We start from the raw sequence: 18,946 nt of genomic DNA, 5'->3' as shown, positions 1-18,946 counted from the left end.
CTGTGTTCAGAAAACTATACCATACTTACCTCCTTTAATATTTCACCTTAGTCTCAAAGGATAACTTCCTCCATCCTAATATACCAGATTTTGTAACATTTTACCCATATCAATCACGATTTGATATACTGTATGATTTATTTCTCCTCCCTCTTTTAATTGAAGAGTACCAATCTTATCCTACAGTTTCAAAGAATCTTGAAGTTAGAACATCATTTGCACCTATCCAGTCTCTTACCCAATGCAGAACTGCCCTTGAAATTCATTAAGTATTCACTTACTAGGGACCAGACACTATGCTGGGTGCTTAATTATGAAATCTCTAAGAGCTGGGTCATCTAGGCTCTTCCTACAACATCTAGGGGTTAACTACTCACTACTTCTTGAGAGTGCTTATTCAACTGTTAGAGAGCTCTAACTGCTAGCAGATTCTTCCTCAAACCCAGCTGGTACCTGCCTAATAGACTCCACTGTAACTAGAATTCTCCTCTGAACAAACACAAACCTTAAGGTAATCTCTGTCATGTGGCAGCAACTAAAGAAGAGTTAGGACACCCTCAATAAGGCTATTCTCTTCCAGATCTGTCAGTTCTTTCTCACACTACATGTTACTCGCATGCTTACTATAAGTAAAAGGGTATAAAATTGTCTATTTGATTTTTTAAACTTTATGTCTAAGGTTATATCACACATATATCCTAAAAATGAAAATTCTGGTGAGATCTTCTACATTTTGAATTAATTTTTAAATTAATGGAACTAATTTAAAAGATATTCTATAATTACCTTTTGGGCTCAAGTCTAGCAGAAACCAATTTTGAAACATACCAATCTACTTCATTTTCACTGTGATATGTAATGGTAATATCAACGTGGTTGAAGATGTAGTAAGTATTAGTTTTGTTGAATTCAGGCTGCAAAAATATAAAGAAATTTAAAAGAAGTTTGAATGTTTCCTATAAACTCAAAAATATAAATTGTGAGCATGGAATGAAAATGGGATATATTAGTTCTAAAAAACCAAGCTATAAATTAAGAATACTGAAGTGTAAATGTGTTTTTATAAGATTAAAAGTGCAGCCCTGAACATCTGGCCTAAAATTAATATGTTACTTAATTCTATTGTCTTAAACAGTTGTTACAAAGGAATAATATTGAAAATGTAAAATTCACAAATGTATACATTGCTGGTTTTAACCACACAAAAATATGAAGTAATGCAAATAAACTAATAAAATGTTATAGGTACTTAAAGTTTAAGCATATCAAGAGTTTGGCCTTTATTTATGGTTAAAGTAAGGAAACAAGAAAAAATAGAAGACGTGTTGCAGAATGCAAACTGTGGTGTCTCTGGGTAGTGAGACTACAGGCATTCATTTGTCCACTGGTTCTTTAGATTTTTCTGTACTTATCAAATTTTGTATAATGAGGGTATATTTACATTTATAATCAGAGGCATAAAACAGAGGCACCAAAAAGTGAATTAAACTCTATCAGTCAAGTACTCTTTAGTTCGTTCCCTAACAGCCACAACTATATCTGTAGGTAATTATCCTACATCAATGCTTCTTAAACTTGAAAGTTTATTCAAATCACCCAGGGATCTTGTTAAAATGCAGATTCTGACTCACTGGGCCTAGGGTGAGACTTGAGATTCTATATGTCTAACAAGCTCCCAGGTGGTGCCAATGCTACTGGTCCTGGAACACACTTTGAGAACCATTGCTCTAATTCAGAAGAAAGAAAACTTCTGACTGCTCTTTTCTGGTAAAAGTGGTTAAGGGAGAGTGAATGATTATTTTTCCATAAGGATGTGGGAGAAGCTTCTGTATAAGACTTATGATGGGTTGGACTATCCCCCAGTACAGTGAAATGAAAGATAATATAACCATACAGAGAAATACAATGCAGCTACAGTAGATCTGCACGTACTGATATGGAGGTATGGCCATGATAGACACTAATAGAAGCAGCACACTGTGCTTAGTCACTCAGTCACATCCAACTCTTTGTGGCCCCATGGATTCTAGCCCTGCAGGCTCCTCTGTCCATGGGGATTCTCCAGGCAAGAATACTGGAGTGGGTTGCCGTGCCCTCCTCCAGCAGATCTTCCCCACCCAGGGACTGAACTCAGGTCTCCCGCATTGCAGGTGGATTCTTCACCATCTGAGCTGCCAGGGAAACTCAAGAATTCTGGAGTGGGTAGCCTATCTCTTTCTCCAGAGGGTCTTCCCAACCCAGGAATTGAACTGGGGTCCCCTGCATTGTAGGCAGATTCTTTACCGGCTAAGCTACCAGGAAAGCCCCAGAAGCAGCACAGCATAGGGGTTAAAGAAGTGGACTCCACAGTCAAATTGCCAAGGTTGAAGACTCAGGTATGGCATGTACCAGCCTGTGTGATGTTGGCCAAGTTGCTTAACCAATCAGTGTCTTGATTTCTGCACCTTTACTGTAGACATCATAACAGGGTGTGTGTTAGTTGCTCAGTCGTGTCCAACACTTTGTGACCCCATGGTCTGCCCATGGAATTCTCCACACAAGAATACTGGAGTGGGTTGTCATTCCCTTCTCCAGGGGATCTTCCCAACTCGGGGATTGAACCCGGGTCTCCTGCATTGCAGGCAGATTCTTTACCATCTGAACTACAGGGTGCTGGAAGCATTAAATCAACGCATGAAAAGCATTTCAACTACCATGAGGCATAAAGTACTGGATCTGAGAGATAACATGGTAACAAGGTCCTTCAGGATCTGAATCCTGCTTATCTCTCCAGACTCATCTGCTGCCATAGCCTCTACTTAAAATCTGATGTTACTACAAAAGAATTCTTTATTCTGTGCTCTCACAGCACTCAGCTCATATCTGTGCCACTTATATCAGATTGTAGTCGATGTATTTACATGTTTACATCCCCTAGTAAATTGTGTTCCCCATATGATCACAAGGCTAGGAATTTTGTCTGGCTCATTCATTCATTCAACAAATATTTTTGAACATCTACTATGTGCCCGGCACTTCTCAAACATGTTCTCAGAGCTAATATCCTGTAGATGTTCAAAAAATACAAAAAGCAGTTTGGGATGGTGCAAAGAGAACAGAATTTGGATCAAAAAAACATTGGCATGAGGGAATTCCCTGGCGGTCAAGTGGTTAAAACTCAGTGCTTTCACTGCCATAGCCTGCGTTCAGTCCCTGGTTGGGGAACTAAGATCCTGCAAGCTGCATGGTGTAGCCAAAAAGCAACAACAACATTGAGATGGAATTCATATTTTGCCACATACAATCTTTTGTATGTCAATTTTTCTGGGCCTTGGTTTTCTTAGCTGTAAAATGGGGCTGCTGCTGCTGTTGCTTAGTTGCTCAGTCATGTCCGACTCTTTGCTACACTATGGACCGTAGCCCACCTGTAGCTCCTCTGTCCATGGGGATTCTCCAGGCAAGAGTACCAGAGTGGGTTTCCATGCCCTCCTCCAGGGAATCTGCCCAACCCAGGGATCGAACCCAGGTCTCCTGCATTGCAGGCAGATTCTTTACTACTGAACCACCAGGGAAGTCCATAAAATGGGGCTACCATCACTTAATTCATGAAATTATTAAGAGGAATAAGTGAGAAATCATATGGAAAGAGCTAGTACAGTACTTGGCACAGAATAAGGAAGTCATTAAAAGATTCCTTCCTACTACATATTAAAATTATGCTTTAAAACTTTAACTAGATTTCCAATTCCCATCTTATTTGGGCCAAATCTCCTGCTGCAAAGCACAAATGATAAACATAACAAATATCTCCTTAAAAGCAACATGAGCATAGGATGTAGCACATTGACCCCTAACGTAAACTATGGACTTTAAGTGGTCACCATGTGATGCATCAATGCAGGCTCATCAGTTGTAATGAATGTCCCACTCTGGTGGAGGATGCTGAGAATGGAGGAGGTTATGTCTGTATGGCACAGAGGGTATATGGGAAATCTCTGTACCTTCCTCTCAATTTTACTATGAACCTAAACCTGCTCTAAAGAAATAGGCTTTAAAATTTAAAAAAGCAACATGAGGTGACAAGAAAGTAAGGAACTACCAATGCCAAATTCTTTTTTTTTAATTATTCTTATTTTTTAATTAATTTTTTGGCCATGCCATGTGGCATATAGGATCTTAGTTCCTTGAACCAGGTATCAAACCCATGCCCCTTGCATTGGAAGCCCAGAGTCTTAACCACTGGACTGCCAGGGAGGTCCCAATGCCAAATTCTAAGGGGAAGCAGCAAGCCAGAGAGGTCAGCTGGGTAAGGAAGCACTGATGCTGCTCTTGCCCTGAGGACACCTGCTAATTTGGGCAAACCTGAACTTCGGTTTGGGTAGCTTCCAAAGGAGGAGGAAGGGGCACTCAGGGAGGGCCCTCCCAGATGAGAAGGCTAATATGAAACCCTCTGCACACTAAGCTGAGACCACCTACCCCTTCCAAAAGCAACATACTCAGGATAAAGGTGAGCCAGAAGTGAGCCTACTCCTATAGTCCCAATGGACTATTGGGAAGATGGCCTCAAAGATAAACAGAACCAGATGCGGGTAGGGGGAGAGAAATAAACTGTCCTCAAAAATCATAGATTTGCAGGCTGGATTTACATCATCTAAGTTGCCTCAGGAAGTTTAAATTATGAATTTGCCTTAAGGTGTTCCCGGACTGGTCTTTCCCAAAGACACCAATGTGGAAGTAAATGAAAATCCTCTCTGAAGGAAAGTACTTTGACCCTAGGACTCAAACTCCACAAATACTACTTGAGAACAATGAATATGAAGTCAAAATAACGAAGCATACAAGGTAAAAAGGAATCATGAGCGGGAACTAGCAGAAACAAATTTGTAAAGATTTCAGATCCAGGAATGATAGAGGCAGATTTAAAATTAACCAAACTTAATATATTTCAAAGACATCAAACACAAGTGTGAAAGCATGTGCATAAAATAGATAAGTATAAAATAATGACCTAGCAGATTTGAAAAACAACAAAACTTGTAGAAATGAGAAAGATTATTACTGAAATTTTAAAAGAAGGAACATGTGAAAAGAGAATTTATAGACTAGAAGATACACCAGAAGAACACAGTACAGAAAAAAAAATAGAAAATACAGAAAAAAACTTAAGACATGTAGAGAAGAAAAAAATACTTAACATAGCTTTAATTGCAGTCTAAAAAGGAAAGAAGAAAAGATCTGACTATGGCTGAGAATTACAGAACTGATAAAAGGCACCAATCCAGGAAACTCAAGGAATTAACACCACGATTAAAAACACAGCAAAACAAAAATCCATAACCAGATGCATAATCATGAAACTGAATAACACCCTCTAAGAAACAGGTGACTGGAAGGTCCCTGGTAGCCTAGTGGCTAAGATTCTGAGCTTTCACTGCCTCAGCCCTGGTTCAGTCTCTGGTTAGGAAATTGAGATCCTGAAAACCATATGGTGTGGCCAAAAAAAAAAAGTGACTAAGAAGTAGGTAGAAATGAAAAGACTATAACAGAAATTCAAACCTTAAATATTAGAAGAATTACAACAATAAAATGTAGACCACATAAAGACTTTTCAAAGAAATATCATATTTCATGGAATTGAAAATGCCACCATTTGCAAAATATCATTTTATGTGCTGCTAAAAAAATACACTGCCAATTAAACTTTAACATGCCATCAACTGGAAGACACATCTTGATTTCATAAATGATAAAATATGGGGAAACATGAGTCTTAGAATCAATAAAATGTGGAATATCAAAATAGTAAACAAAATGTAATATAACAGAACTGAGAGTAAATGTCATAGCAATACATGTAAATGGACTTAACTCAGCCATTAAGAGGAAAAGATTTTTCAGAAGATGCCCTGAAGCAAAACCCAACAACATGTTGTATAAAAGAGACACATCCAAAAGAGATCTGGAAAGTTAAATTGAAAGGATAGGCAAAGTCACACCAAGCAAATGTATGCAAAAAGAAAACAGGAGAGTGGAATCTCCTCCTCCAGACATGATGGAAGAACACGAGACTAGATTTACTCTTTCACCTTAAACAATTTTTTCAAATGGTTAAAATATTTGAAAACGGTTTTCAGACCTTGGACAGCAAAGAACATTAAGAGAGTGATCACCTAGAGAAGGGGAAGCCTCAAGCTTCCTTCCCAGAGAGAATTTCCAGGCTGTGGTGCAGAGAAGGGGTACCCAAGGAAGCCCCGCAATCTCCCCAGTTGGGAAGACAAAGTTCAAAGTCCAGAGAGGCCAAGGGGGCTGGATTTTGTGGGGCAGAATACCAGAGACAGGGAAGCTGCACAGAGATTTTGGGAGATAAACGAGGGCTCTCTTTCATCAGAGTATTGATCAGTGCATGCGTGTAAGGTATGCCAGTTATTGATTTATTGCCTCTCATTGCCAAATTCATGCTCTTTGACCTCTGTGAAAATTATCTGGGCCCTTTGAGTATTTTAACTAGGTTTCCTTTGCAAGCTGGCACTGAATGAAGCTTTGTCAGTAGAGGGCGCTGCCTAGATGCTGCGAGAGAAAAGGTTTTTGTTTCCTGGTTAATGGAAGCTTACGGTTTCTGAAGCCTCAGCATCCTCTAAGGAATAGTGGATCCAGTTATCACAGTAAAAGAAAGAAACAAAAGACACCAGGTGGAGGGGGATGAACAAGCAGAGCACAGAAGACTTTTAAGGCAGTGAAACTACTCTGTAGGATATTATAACAGTGGACACATGTCATTATACATTTGTCCAAACCCATAAAATACACACAAGAGTGAACCCTAATGTAAACTATGGGCTTTAGGTGAAATGTGTATCACATTAATTAATGTGTATCACATAGTGCTACAGTGTGTATCTTCACTGTGTATCAATGAAGATTCATCAGTTGTAACAAATGTACCACATTCTGGTGAGTGATGTTGATAATGAGGGAAGCTATGCATGTGTGAGGGCAGAGGCACCTGGGAAGTCTCTGTACCTGCCATTTCATTTTTCTTGACCTAAAACTGCTCTAAATAATAAACCTATTTTTTAAAAAGAGACATTATGTGCATCCTGATGAAAGAACACATCACTACCTTATCTTGTCAAAGAGATCAAACCTGAATCTAATCAAGCCACTAGATCCATCTATCAATTTCAAAGAAAACAGGGACAGAGGAAAATGTACCATTGTTTGGATGAATGATACAGGAATAGACAAATGTATAAATCTGTGATAAATCAAATCCAAAGATGCTAATTATAGAATCTAGGTGCTGGGTATCTGAGTGTCCACTATACAATTCATTCAGCTTTTCTGTGTGTTTGAAAATGCTCCCCCCAAAAAGAGAATGTTCAGTCCATGGGGTCGCAAAGAGTCAGGACACAACTGAGCAACTTCACTTTCACTTACACAAGAAAATATTGATAAAAGATATATAAAATGCTCAAGTTTAAACCATAGTGTTGAGAGATGTAGACTTGGGTCATAAAACTGTAAAAGAAACTCAAGGAAGTGATTAGGGTGAAAAGTTAGGATTGTGGTTATTTTAAGGGACGCGACAGAGTTTCAATGGGTAGGATACATGGATACCTTCTGAGGAGGCTGACCAAATTCAATTTCTTGATCTGGCTGACATTTACAAAGGTGTTCCCCTTATAATAGTTCATTAAACTTTATATCTGCTCTGTGTGGTTTTCTGTTATCTGTTTTTGTTTGTTTGTTTTAACAAAAAGGGTTTTTATTAAGTCCATATCCTTTGGAGAGTTCCCTGGTGGTCTAGTGGTTAGGATTTGGCGCTTTCACTGCCATGGCCATAGTTCAATCTCTGGTCAAGGAACTAAGATCCCATAAACTACATGACCCAGCCAAAAATAAGAACCATTCCATATAGAATTTCATCTAGAGTATCAAACACAGACTTTATTTACCCAAATTTCTCCTGTTCATTAACTTCTCTCTTCTGCTATTTGCTGCTTTTCCTCCCACATTCCCTATGTCAATGTTTACCATTGTGAAGAATATATATCACTGGGGATATATGAGATAATCTTAGGTAGTAGATGAAAAAACAATCTGTATTCTACTTTTCTATGTACTTGAAAATAGATGAATAAAATATATATGTACACTAAGCCTGTAATTTCTATAATTTCCTTTTAAATAAGTTCTTATAAGTTAAATTAGAAATAAATACATATTTGCCATCTCTTTTGCAGAGCATTGTATTAACAAGCCTCCTAGACTGAGCCACATGACTATTGAGGTCCTTAACAAAACAATAGCTTTTATAAAGCAATTATATTCCAGTTTTTTTTAAAGGAAAGAAAAACTTTTGAAAAATAAAACAATTATTTTGTTACTACTTCTAAACTCTATCCCATTTATCTCAACTTTCTTACCTCGGAGTGATTTCTCTGTGCTCCAAGAATTGGAGCTTCTGGCCTTGGTCTTCTCTGTATTCCACTCCAAATCCTTATGCTTGTCAGATCTAAAGCCATTTGTCTTTATATCTTTACCTTTGCTAGTAATATCTCATAAATGAAATCATACAACCTGTAAAATTTTATTTCTGGCTTCTTTCGCTTATACAAGTTTGAGATCTCTCCATGTTGTGCATGTGTCAACAGTTTGCTCATTTTAATTGCTGAGTTGTTGTACAAGGAATGAATACCCCATATCGTCTTCATTTACTCACCTGCTGAGCGGCATTCACATTGTTTGCAGATGTTAGCTGACATAAATTGTTACAAATGTTTGTGTAAAAAAAAAAAAAAAAAAGCCCCCTTTTTCCTAGGATGTCTTTACTGGAGATGGGAGAAGAGATGGAGTTTTCATGTAACTAGGACTTTTAGTGGCCTGCTCTGATATGCTGGAATCCCTGAGACATGTATACAAACTACACCTCAGGCCCCATGAGTCTTGTTAGATATGTCAAGCCTTTGATATTAAAAAAATACCTCTGAAATCTATTAAAGATTAAATATCTATTGCTTTATATATCATGGTCACTATACTTTTTGCTATAGCTATTTTAACTAGCAGTACCAAATATAACTTTCCTTTCTAAATTCATAACAATAAAACTTTAAAGAAATTTTTTAAATTACAGATAAATAATAATTACAAGTGCCTCAGTTATGGCACAAATCACCAAGGTGGTCCCTGAATGACTGAAATGCAAGAAGCACAGCCCCTTTCTCTGGAAAGAAACAATGAAGGGTACCATCATTTAGACTCCAAAACAGAAACCTGGCAGGCAGCCTCTGCTCCTCTGTCTCCCTTCCCCTTCAGCCCATTGCAGATCCACATTGAATCTCTCCATATAAGAAAGATTCTAAGTAGTGCTGCCCTTCCATGACCATTCAGCCTCCAAGGCAGCCCCAAGACACTTCTGTTACTCTAGGACCCAATAGAAAACAGTTTGAGAACCACAAGATAAATTTCAAACCATGTGATTGGGACTTCCAAGCTAAAAAGATCTGAGTTGGAGTCCTATGTCTCCCACTTACTAGCTGTCTGCCCCTAGTCATGTCCCTTACTGTTTCTGAGATTGGATTTTATCATCTGTAAAACAGCAATAGTAGATTCTAGCAACAGGGCTGTTTCAAGGATTAAATTAATCACTGTGTATAGGGTGATATAACATTGCTTCTGGCTCATAATAGGCATTTAATGTGACTTTCCTTACCACTGTATACAGGACCTCCTGCCATGATTGGCTTCTACCTACCCCTGTTTTGAGCTTCATCTCTACATGCATCCCCAAAACTCCAAACCTTATGCTGCAGATATACCCAATTACTCACAGTCCCTCAATCACAGCATGCTATTTCAGACTTCCAATCTCTTGACCAATCTCACACTGATTTCCCTTCTAGAAATGCTCACCCACCCATTCGTCTAACAAATACTTTTTCATTCCCTTAATTATATCCTCCTTGCTCCTTAGTCTCCTACCATAAAACATTTTATTGCATCAGTTTGCTCACAAGTCTATCTCCTACTTAGGACTATGAACTTCTAGAGGGCAAGGGACCACTTGTCTGTGTATCCTCAACCTCTAGCATAAAATGGAGACAATAGTAGCTGTCCCATTCATGTTTAAGTGACTATGCTGCTGCTGCTGCTGCTAAGTCGCTTCAGTCATGTCTGACTCTGTGCGACGCCATAGACGGCAGCCCACCAGGCTCCCCCGTCCCTGGGATTCTCCAGGCAAGAACACTGGAGTGGGTTGCCATTTCCTTCTCCATATTATATCATATTATAATATATATTTATTATATATAAATATATTATACATTATATATTTATTAATACATTAAAATCTCTTTAGTTTTTCTGTAAGAAAAACTTTTCGTAAGAGGAAGTTAATATTTAGTAATTAATGTTTTAAAATCTTATTTTATTTGGAAATGACCTAGCTATTTAATAAATTTATTATTTAGTTTAGTACAACTCTAGAAATTTAAGTTATCCCAATCCTAGGAGATTATTTTAGATTATAATAAATATAAATATTTTTAATAGTTTATCTAAAAGTTTTTATCTCATTTCTATATTTATATATATAAAGACTTACCTTTTTTTAAGTAACTAGAAAGCAAATTGTAAATGAAGCAACATTCTTATATTTCTATAGTAAGTTCTCAATACTTACATGCATGAAGCAAGCATCACTGGATTCACCACTTTGGGGAACAAAGCATCCTACTGGAAATCCTGTTGTACAGTACTTATTCCCACCATTTATATCACGACACCATACCACTGGCATATTATCAATAATCCTAAATATAAATATTTTTAAGGAAAAGATTTAATAAGCAATTCATATAAAGCAAAACTAACATCATCTTACATATATTTAAGTTCAGATTCTTGTTTATTTTTGTTTTGGCCACACCACATGGCTTGCAAGATCTTAGTTCCCCAACAAGGGATTGAACCCAGGCCCATAGCAGTGAAAGTGCTGAGTCTTAACCACTGGACTGCCAAGGAATTCTCCAGAAGCAGTTTTAAAATCTATTTAATATCTACCTGAAATTATATACTATTTTTTGTGGATTGGCTTTGATTAAAAATCTTAACTTATGGGGAGGAGGTAGGAGGGAGGGCTTAACAAGTAAGAGGTATATGTATACATACAGCAGATTGATGCTACTGTACAGCAGAAACTAACACAACATGTAAAGAAATTACATTCCAATTTATTTTTATTAATTTATTTGTACTCCAATACTTAATCTTTTTAAGAATCTGAACTTAAGGAATTCTCTGGTGGTCCAGTGGTTAGTACTCCACTCTTTCACTGCCAAGGGCCTGGGTTCAATCCCTGGTCAGGGAACTAAGATCCCACATGCTGTGTGGCATGGCCAAAAAAATGAAAAAAAAAATTTTTTTAATTCTTCCACTCATTACCCATTCAACAACTATTTACTGAACACCTGCCATATGCTAGGCACTAATACATAAATTTGTTTTCAGATAAGAAATAAAAAGGATGCTACATAAAATCTAGCAAATAAAGAAGTCACCCACAAGTTTACCAACTGTCAAACATTGTTTTTCATTCTGTTCTCTTTCCTTGAAGATGATTTTTAACTCCCCAATCAAGATTTCCCCCAATCCATTCCTAAATGCCAGCATATTTTCAAAGAATGCAAACTGGTTAATTACTTTACAGTAAACTACTAATTTATACTATCACAACATACATTTCTCCAAAGGTAAATAAAACCTATAAAACTGCTTCTGAAGGGAATTGAAAATTTAAGTCATACGATGTCAGATGCAAACCTACCAGTGATGTTGATAATTCAGTTGTATTCCTTTCTTCAAAAAATCCAGCTTTTTCTTTTGATCTTCCTTTGCTGTGTCATAAGATTTCATACAACTTTCACACATGTCTCTGACTTGTTAAAGGAAAACTGTTAGGAAAGAAAATTTAAAAATTAAGAGATTGGACTAAGTTGTACAAACCAAATGTCCACAAAGTAAGCACTTTATCTTATAGATAAAACTTTTCTTCAGAGATTAGTATGCCATGATTCAACAACGATTTCCTCTACACTTCAGTACACATCTGAAATGAATTAAACTAGACACCAGCATCTGCTTTTCAAGAGAACCTGCCTTCTTCAGTACTATATAAGGTGGGGTATAAAATCCACTGCAGCTTTCTATAAATTACCCTGATCTAGAACACTTCACTTAAAACTATAATAAAATTGGGTTGTAGTGATGGTTATAGATTCTATGAATATACTAAAAAAGCACTGAAATGGGGACCACTTATGAGTGGGTAAATTATTCGGCATGCAAATGATCCCTTAATAAAAGTGTTACCCAAAAAATGAGAAGAAAAATATTTGAACTTTTAATATGAAATCTTCTTATTTACAAAGTCTGGCTACTGGAGATGAGCAAGGTGAAGTGCTAGTTTGTTAATCAGAAACAAATGAGCAAGAATAACTATGAAAATTCAACACCTGATATCCTGAAATCATACAATATTAACCCCAAACTGGAGTTGAACTGTCATGTTTCTTCAGTGCGCAAAGCATAGCATTTCTTGAAAAGGTGCGCTTTTCTTTTAGTACAATGGTAAATTGGGGGAGTGTGTGCAACTTTAATCATCAAAAAGCAAATGCCTGACACACAGACAATGGAACAGATCAACAGAGAACCTAGGGAATTACACCTACACAACTAGGCCCAAGTGACTTTTTTTACAAAAGGTGCAAAAGCAAGTAGTGGAGAAAGAATTGAAATTGTTGAAAAGGTCTTTTCAGCAAATGGTACTGAAGTAATTGCACACCTACAGGCAAAAAAGAAAGAAAAAAAATTTCAACCCAAACCTCATACCTTATACAAAAAATAATTCACAATGGATCACAGACTTAAAGATATAAAGCTAAATTAAAAAACTTCTAGAAGAAAGCATAGAAAAAAAGTTTTTAGCTGAAGGCTATACAAAGTCTTCTTAGACTAGACCCAGAAGCATGATTCAAAAAGGAAAACTTGATTATTGGACGCACATAAAATTTAAAGTATTTGCTTCATGAAAGACCCTAATAAGAAGTAAAAAAAAAAAAACAAGTCACAGACAGGCAGAAACTATTTGCAAATGACTGTTGCAAACAAAGGGAATCATAACATAGAATACATAAGAATTCTGAAACTAAACAGAAAAGAACAGTAAATGAGAACTTTAGGGAGCTCTGTGCTGATAGAACTATGCTATGTATTGACTGTGGTAGTAGGTACACAAACCTGCATCACACACCACACATATAAGTGCATGTAAAACTAGTGAAATCTGTAATAAGCTCTGTTGCATTGTCTACTAGTTTTGCTTCAAGTGTAGTTATACAAAGATGTGTGTTGCTGTTTGTCAGTCACTCAGGTCGTGTCCAATGTCTTTGTGAGCCCACAGACTGCAGTACTCCAGCTTCCCTGTACTTTCACTATCTCCCAGAGTTTACTCAACTCATGTCCATTGAGTCACTGATGCTATCTAACCATTCTCATCCTCTGCATCCTCTTCTCCTTTTAACGTGCAAGATGCTACCATTGGCAAACCTGGGCAAAGCGTACATGAGACCTCCCTGTTCATTCTTTTGTCATTTCCTGTGAATCTGTTAATTACTTCAAAAATAAAAAGTTGGAAAACAGGCTAATGCCTGATGGTTTCACATATATAGATCAAATTATACACTTTTAATATTGTATAGTTTATTGTACTTTAGTTATACTTCCATGAAGTTGGGAAAAAAAGAAGAAAAAATTAGTGCCCTTTGTAATCATAACTGCTCATTGAAACATCCTTACTCTATCCTCACATCTATTAAGATATTGAGGGCAATATCAATAGACACTGAGAGTCCAATTATATCTACTTACTATCAACCCTACCGCAAAATATATAAGAACAAACAATTAAACTTTTTACTCTTTATTGAAGCAAAAATAAAATGTGAAAGGCAAAATCATTGTGTGGAACCACCAACTACTGCAGAAAGCTTTAAAGAGCATAGAGTCATCCCACAGTATGTCATTGTGCTCAGTCTCTGAGTCATGTCTAACTCTCATATTGACCCCCATGAATTATAGGCCCACCAGGCTCCTCTGTCCATGGAATTTTCCAGGCCAAAATACTGGAGTGGGTTGCCATTTCCTCCTCTAGGGGATCTTCCCAATCCAGGGATCAAAATCGCATCTCTTGCTTCTCCTGCATTGTCATGCTGATTCCTTACCACTAGCACCACCTGGGAAGCCCAGTGAAGTATATCGAAGTGGAAGACATCAAGATCCACAGACACCAAAATCCACCATTGCCCAAGTCCCTGATATAAAATGGTAGAGTATACACATATGGGGGCTTCCCAGGTGGCGCTAGTGGTAAAGAACCTGCCTGTCAATGCAGGAGACAGAAGACACTGGTTCCCATTCCTGGGTCAGGAAGATCCCTGGAGGATGGCATGCCAACCCACTTCAGTATTCTTGCCTGAAGAAGCACCATGGATAGAGGGAGCCTGGTGCGCTACACTCCAGAGGGTCACAAAGAGTCTGACACGACTGAGGTGACTTAGCATGCATGCATACGCATATAACTTATACACATCCTCCCCTATATAGGTAACCCGTGAACAATGGCAGAGGTTAGGGGATCAACCCTCCCTGAAGCTGGAAAATCTACCTACAACTTATAGGTGGGGCTTTCACATAGACGGTTCCTCTGAATGAGTCCACATCCACAGATTCAGCCCAACCATATAGATCATATAGTGGAAAAAAAAATCTGCGTATAAGTTAGATTCACACTGTTCAAACTTGTGTTGTTCAAGGGTCAACTATACTTCAGATCATCTCTAGATTACCTACAATACTTAATATACAATGTAAATGCTGTGTAATTAGTTTTAAGCATAATGTAAATACCGTGTAAATTCTAATTTTGCTTTTGGGGACTCTGGAATTTTTTTACCTGAATATTTTTGATTCTCAGTTGGTTGAATCTTCAGATGCAGAACCCTCAGATTTGGAGGGGCCGGACTATATTAATGCATTCTTCTGGCAACACCAGATTCTACCTCCTTTCCTTTTTCTTTTCCTTTTAAAGCAATGATCTCTTTGGTATGACTGTTGACCCTTGAACAACTACAAGTTTGAACTGCCTAGGTCATTCTTATATGTGGATTTTTTTTCAATAAAGGTTCGACATCCACGTATTCAACCAACTGTGGATGGCAGATGGAAAACTTAACACGTGAACCACGTTCGTTCAATCTACAGATGCAGAACCTGCCTGTATGGAGGGCTGACTATGGACTTTGAGCATATGTGGATTTGGCATCCACAGTGGGTCCTGGAACCAACTTCTCATGGATACATTTTAAAATAAAATTTTAAATAAGATCAACCAAATAACCTCATAAGGAGACGATGTTATTCTTTCTCCAAACAGTACTTGTCCGAGATTTTCAGAAGGACTTTGCTTTTTGAAGTCATGACAGAAATCAAATCTAAAAAAAGAAAAGTTTAAGTAAGGTTAAAAAAAATTCAACAAAGAAATCAGTCCTGATCATTTATATAGCTGCTCCACCTTTCATGATAGATTCTATGTTTCTCTTTAAATTGTTCAACCTCTGATAATTATGAATTCATGATTCAAAATGCTCATGGTACTGCTCTTGACTTTTGTAATGTAGGTAATCACAATCAGAAGGAAACTAACACTATTTTTAGGGTTAAACTTCAAATGACATGTAAGCACAAATAAGGAAATCATGGCTTAAAGTCTGTACTTGATTCTAACTGAGACATTTAGAAACTGTAATTATCAGTTCAGACCAAAAGGGAATTTAAAAAAAAAAAAGCCCCCAAACACATTCTCACATATTCACAAATCAAATGGTTACTAACTGAAAAGAATCACAACTACCTTTAAGTGAATTTGAATGTAAAATGGTTTACGTAGAAGATAAAATAAATAGTAGGCCTGAGTAATATTTTTAATACTCATACTAACACCCTACATTTACACCTGGTATTTTAATGAAAATGAGACCTGATTTTATTTCTGCTTAATTAGAGGTAGTAAAGCAATACAAAGGAAACTATGATCATTTTTTCCCAAGAAGTGCATCATTTGTTGTTATTGTCAAATGAATGCTCATACTTTAATCTTCAATATATAATAACTACTCATTACTAAACTAATCACCTTCATCCATTAAAATCTTAGTAGAAACCTACCTATTCGATGTTTTAGAAATAAGGTACAACTGCAAAGATATTTTTTCAAGGTTCAAAGTGTAGCAAATTTATAAATTTGCCTTTCTTATAAAGAAAAATCAAGAATGGAAACTTCCTAATCTTTTAAGCATTTGTCTTACATTGAAAGTTCTGTATTCTAATCATTTTTTCTGTTACCTTTATTATACCTTTATTATACCTTTATTATTACCTTTATTATATTATTATAATATTTACCACATTTCTTAATATACCCATGGCTTGCATTCACTAACTTTAAAAACTGAAGGCACATCTTAACAGTATTATATCATAAATTAATATAAATTAATATAAAATTTATATATAATATTATATATTATATTATATTATGTTATATATCATATATTATATACTATATAATATATTATATATATATTATAGTATATAATATATAGTATATAATATAATAATATATAATATAATAATAGTATATAATATAGTATATATAATATATTATATATATATTATAGTATATAATAATATATAATATAATAATAATAGTATATAATATAGTATATATAATATACAGTATATAATTATATATATATATAATATATATAAAGTATATATAATATACTATATATATATAGTATATAATATAATAATATATAGTATATATAGTATATAATATATAATAGCTATAATATATATTATAATATATATTATATACTACAATATATAATATAAATATATTGTATATTATATATTATATAATATAATTAATATACATTATCACAATTATTATCAACTATATCAGATATAATTATAATACTTATAACTTACGTATTATATTCATAAGGTAGCACAGACTCTACTGAGTCCAATCTGTTTACATACAGTTCTACTGATGACTGCAAGAAGGAAAAAAAAACATTAATAATACAAAGTAAAATAAGGTAGCACTTGCAAAATACATAATGAAGTAACTGAAAGGTAATTGGGTTTATTACTCCCACCAATTTATAACTGTATATTTATAAATTTATAACTTAGTGTAGTGTAATACATTTATAACACAGTACAGTTATAAATTTTAACACAGTATAGCGATAAATTCATAACATTTCATTTATCTGGCATTATCAGGGTCTCTGAACATATGAATTTTTCAGATACCTCAGCCATTCTTAACTTTTTAAAATCATAGAACCCTTTGAGAATATGATGAAAACTATGGCCCATCTCCCCAGAAAGCACACACGTTCACCAAATTCCATATTCAGCTTTAAGAGGCTTCATAGGGACCCTAGCATCCATGGAACTCAAGAACTTGAAATAATTAAGCTACCTGCATAAGTGCTTTTTTTTGCATTATTTTTAACTATTTTTATAATTATTCTAAAATACACTTCACTCTTTCCTATCTATAAACAGAAACATTATGATCACAATTTAACCTTCTTGATGACTCAGGGTCATTTTGAGCATCAGCCATTGCACTTGCTTTGACTCTATGACATCTTCAGGATCAACTGAAATGAGAAGAGTTATTTGCCCCAAAACTGAATGGCAAGAGATGACTACTCACACCCCCACTACCCACACTCCTCAACTCTACCAAAGAATATAAACTTGTTTGTAAAGATTTTATGTCTCTTTCCTTATGGCTGTTGCTGTCATTAACATGTATACTCTGATTTTATTTTGGTAAAAAAAAATGCATGTGAACTCTCATTCACTCCTGGTTGGGAATGTAAAATGGTATGGCTACTTTGGAAGACAGTTTAGCAGTTTCTCACGAAACTAAATATACTTTTACCACATGATCCAGGAATTTTGCTCCTTGGTATTTACTCAAAACAGTTTGAAAACATGTCCATACAAAAAACTTACACACAATGTTTATGGCAGCTTATTCATCATTGTCAAAATTTGGAAGCAACCAAGGTGTCCTTTAGTAGATGAATAGATAAATGCACTGTGGCACCATCTAGACAATGGAATATTCTTCAGCACTAAAAAGAAATGAACTAGTCCACTATGAAAAGACATGAAAGCGACTTTAATCATATTACTGTGTGAAAGATGCCAAGCTGAAAAGGCTACATACTGTAGTGATTTCAACTATGTGACATTCTGGAAAAGGGAGAAGTGTAGAGACAATAAATACATCACTGGTTTGTCATGGGTTATAAGGGACATTAGGATGAGTGAGCAGAGAACATAGAGGATTTTTAGGTAATGAAATTACCCTGTATGATATTATAATGATGGATACACATCACTATACATTTGTTCAAACTCATAGGATGTACAATACTAAAGATTAAACTGTTAATGTAAACTATGGGACTTTAGGTGATGATGTTATTCAGTGCAGGTTTACCAACTGTAAGAAATGTACCTCTGATTGGGGATGTTAATAATGGGAGAGGCTATGCATGTCGGGGGTGGGGTGGGGGTAGGGGGGGCAAGCATATGGTAACTCTATATACTCTCTGCCTCAATTCTGCTGTGAATCAAACTCCTCAAAAAATATAGTTTATTCAAAGTATAAATGTGCACTGTTGTTCAGTCGCTCAGTTGTGTCCGAATCTCTGGGACTCCATGGATTGCAGCACACCAGGCTTCCCTGTCCTTCACTGTCTCCCAGAGTTTGCTCAAATTCCTGTTCTCTGAGTCTGTGATGCCATTCCAATCA

General features: G+C 36.0%; 1 pseudogene; it reads right to left on the bottom strand.

Annotated features, from left to right (window-relative positions):
- Positions 1 to 18,946, bottom strand: part of LOC112441455 (transmembrane 9 superfamily member 2-like) — an 80,731-nt pseudogene that overhangs the window by 59,399 nt on the left and 2,386 nt on the right.

The sequence above is a fragment of the Bos taurus genome, chromosome X (genome assembly GCF_002263795.3).
Source record: "Bos taurus isolate L1 Dominette 01449 registration number 42190680 breed Hereford chromosome X, ARS-UCD2.0, whole genome shotgun sequence".
Taxonomy (NCBI): domain Eukaryota; kingdom Metazoa; phylum Chordata; class Mammalia; order Artiodactyla; family Bovidae; genus Bos; species Bos taurus.
Note: the sequence above shows the minus strand (reverse complement) of the source record. Positions and strands in the feature narration are given on the sequence as shown.